A 4,066-nucleotide genomic window follows, 5' to 3' on the forward strand; every position below is an offset into this window, starting at 1 on the left:
CCCGAAAGTCTCGGGTATCGGGAGATATGATTTTTCAAAGCAAACGGCTACCGGGAGCCCGTGCACCGGCTCCCGGGCACGCAGAGACTTCTGGCCGGTCTCGCTGGAGAGCCACGGCGGAGACATCTCCAGCGAGCCGTGTCTCGGGAGCTATGCTTTAAAAAAACCCTCACGCTTCGGGACTTAGGAAAAAAGTGGAAAAAAGCGGAGCGTTTAAAAAATCAGCGGCGGCCGGCCGATTTTGTCCGGGTTTGGTGCACCCCCTCGGCCACGGGCTCCGCGGATGTCCGCTGGGTCGGTTCTGACTTCCATGTCCGAACGGCAGTGAGTTTACCAGAGTTGTGGACTTAGGAAATATACGGGATGAAAAAAATCTCTGGAGCTTTTGAAAAATCAGCGGCGGCCGGCTGATTTTGTCCGGGTTTGGTGCACCCCCTCGGCCACGGGCTCCGCGGAGGTCCGCTGGGTCGGTTCTGACTTCCATGTCCGAACGGCAGTGAGTTTACCAGAGTTGTGGACTTAGGAAATATACGGGATGAAAAAAATCTCTGGAGCTTTTGAAAAATCAGCGGCGGCCGGCTGATTTTGTCCGGGTTTGGTGCACCCTCTCGGCCACGGGCTCCGCGGAGGTCCGCTGGGTCGGTTCTGACTTCCGTGTCTGGACCTGCCGTAAGTCCCACGGACTGGTGGCCTTCAGATATATAAGAACACGGACTGATGGGCCATGGGGAGCGTGTGGACTTAGAGAAAAAACGAGAAAAAAATCTCTGGAGCTCCAGAAAATCAGCTGTGGCAGGCTGATTTTGTCCGGGTTTGGTGCACCCCCTCGGCCACGGGCTCCGCGGAGGTCCGCTGGGTCGGTTCTGACTTCCATGTCCGAACGGCAGTGAGTTTACCAGAGTTGTGGACTTAGGAAATATACGGGATGAAAAAAATCTCTGGAGCTTTTGAAAAATCAGCGGCGGCCGGCTGATTTTGTCCGGGTTTGGTGCACCCTCTCGGCCACGGGCTCCGCGGAGGTCCGCTGGGTCGGTTCTGACTTCCGTGTCTGGACCTGCCGTAAGTCCCACGGACTGGTGGCCTTCAGATATATAAGAACACGGACTGATGGGCCATGGGGAGCGTGTGGACTTAGAGAAAAAACGAGAAAAAAATCTCTGGAGCTCCAGAAAATCAGCTGTGGCAGGCTGGTTTTATCCGGGTTTGGTGCACCCCCTCGGCCACGGGCTCCGCGGAGGTCCGCTGGGTCGGTTCAGACTTCCATGTCCGAACGGCAGTAAGTTTACCAGAGTTGTGGACTTAGGAAATATACGGGATGAAAAAAATCTCTGGAGCTTTTGAAAAATCAGCGGCGGCCGGCTGATTTTGTCCGGGTTTGGTGCACCCTCTCGGCCACGGGCTCCGCGGAGGTCCGCTGGGTCGGTTCTGACTTCCGTGTCTGGACCTGCCGTAAGTCCCACGGACTGGTGGCCTTCAGATATATAAGAACACGGACTGATGGGCCATGTGGAGCGTGTGGACTTAGAGAAAAAACGAGAAAAAAATCTCTGGAGCTCCAGAAAATCAGCTGTGGCAGGCTGGTTTTATCCGGGTTTGGTGCACCCCCTCGGCCACGGGCTCCGTGGAGGTCCGCTGGGTCGGTTCAGACTTCCATGTCCGAACGGCAGTAAGTTTACCAGAGTTGTGGACTTAGGAAATATACGGGATGAAAAAAATCTCTGGAGCTTTTGAAAAATCAGCTGTGGCAGGCTGATTTTATCCGGGTTTGGTGCACCCTCTCGGCCACGGGCGCCGTGTAGGTCCGCTGAGTTGGTTCAGACTTCCGTGTCTGAACGGCCATAAGTCCCATAGACTGGTGGCTTTCAGACCTATAAGAACACGGACTAGGAGGCTCTCCGGAGCTCCAGAAAATCAGCTGTGGCAGGCTGATTTAATCCGGGTTTGGTGCACCCTCTCGGCCACGGGCTCCGCGGAGGTCCGCTGGGTCGGTTCAGACTTCCATGTGTGGACTTAGAAAAAATACGGGATAAAAAAATCTCTGGAGGTCCAGTAAATCAGCTGTGGCAGGCTGATTAAATCCGGGTTTGGTGCACCCTCTCGGCCACGGGCTCCGTGTGGGTCCGCTGAGTCGGTTCAGACTTCCGTGTCTGAACGGCCATAATTCCTATAGACTGGTGGCTTTCAGACCTATAAGAACACGGACTAGGAGGCTCTCTGGAGCTCCAGAAAATCAGCTGTGGCAGGCTGATTTTATCCGGGTTTGGTGCACCCTCTCGGCCACGGGCTCCGTGGAGGTCCGCTGGGTCGGTTCAGACTTCCATGTGTGGACTTAGAAAAAAAACGGGATAAAATAATCTCTGGAGCTCCAGAAAATCAGCTGTGGCAGGCTGATTTTATCCGGGTTTGGTGCACCCTCTCGGCCACGGGCGCCGTGTAGGTCCGCTGAGTTGGTTCAGACTTCCGTGTCTGAACGGCCATAAGTCCTATAGACTGGTGGCTTTCAGACCTATAAGAACACGGACTAGGAGGCTCTCTGGAGCTCCAGAAAATCAGCTGTGGCAGGCTGATTTTATCCGGGTTTGGTGCACCCTCTCGGCCACGGGCGCCGTGTAGGTCCGCTGAGTTGGTTCAGACTTCCGTGTCTGAACGGCCATAAGTCCTATAGACTGGTGGCTTTCAGACCTATAAGAACACGGACTAGGAGGCTCTCTGGAGCTCCAGAAAATCAGCTGTGGCAGGCTGATTTTATCCGGGTTTGGTGCACCCTCTCGGCCACGGGCTCCGTGGAGGTCCGCTGGGTCGGTTCAGACTTCCATGTGTGGACTTAGAAAAAAAACGGGATAAAAAAATCTCTGGAGCTCCAGAAAATCAGCTGTGGCAGGCTGATTTTATCCGGGTTTGGTGCACCCTCTCGGCCACGGGCGCCGTGTAGGTCCGCTGAGTTGGTTCAGACTTCCGTGTCTGAACGGCCATAATTCCTATAGACTGGTGGCTTTCAGACCTATAAGAACACGGACTAGGAGGCTCTCTGGAGCTCCAGAAAATCAGCTGTGGCAGGCTGATTTTATCCGGGTTTGGTGCACCCTCTCGGCCACGGGCTCCGTGGAGGTCCGCTGGGTCGGTTCAGACTTCCATGTGTGGACTTAGAAAAAAAACGGGATAAAAAAATCTCTGGAGCTCCAGAAAATCAGCTGTGGCAGGCTGATTTTATCCGGGTTTGGTGCACCCTCTCGGCCACGGGCGCCGTGTGGGTCCGCTGAGTCGGTTCAGACTTCCGTGTCTGAACGGCCATAATTCCTATAGACTGGTGGCTTTCAGACCTATAAGAACACGGACTAGGAGGCTCTCTGGAGCTCCAGAAAATCAGCTGTGGCAGGCTGATTTTATCCGGGTTTGGTGCACCCTCTCGGCCACGGGCTCCGTGGAGGTCCGCTGGGTCGGTTCAGACTTCCATGTGTGGACTTAGAAAAAAAACGGGATAAAATAATCTCTGGAGCTCCAGAAAATCAGCTGTGGCAGGCTGATTTTATCCGGGTTTGGTGCACCCTCTCGGCCACGGGCGCCGTGTAGGTCCGCTGAGTCGGTTCAGACTTCCGTGTCTGAACGGCCATAAGTCCTATAGACTGGTGGCTTTCAGACCTATAAGAACACGGACTAGGAGGCTCTCTGGAGCTCCAGAAAATCAGCTGTGGCAGGCTGATTTTATCCGGGTTTGGTGCACCCTCTCGGCCACGGGCGCCGTGTAGGTCCGCTGAGTTGGTTCAGACTTCCGTGTCTGAACGGCCATAAGTCCTATAGACTGGTGGCTTTCAGACCTATAAGAACACGGACTAGGAGGCTCTCTGGAGCTCCAGAAAATCAGCTGTGGCAGGCTGATTTTATCCGGGTTTGGTGCACCCTCTCGGCCACGGGCTCCGTGGAGGTCCGCTGGGTCGGTTCAGACTTCCATGTGTGGACTTAGAAAAAAAACGGGATAAAAAAATCTCTGGAGCTCCAGAAAATCAGCTGTGGCAGGCTGATTTTATCCGGGTTTGGTGCACCCTCTCGGCCACGGGCGCCGTGTAGG

This window comes from Triplophysa dalaica, unplaced genomic scaffold, assembly GCF_015846415.1.
Source record: "Triplophysa dalaica isolate WHDGS20190420 unplaced genomic scaffold, ASM1584641v1 Contig10, whole genome shotgun sequence".
NCBI classification, from domain to species: domain Eukaryota; kingdom Metazoa; phylum Chordata; class Actinopteri; order Cypriniformes; family Nemacheilidae; genus Triplophysa; species Triplophysa dalaica.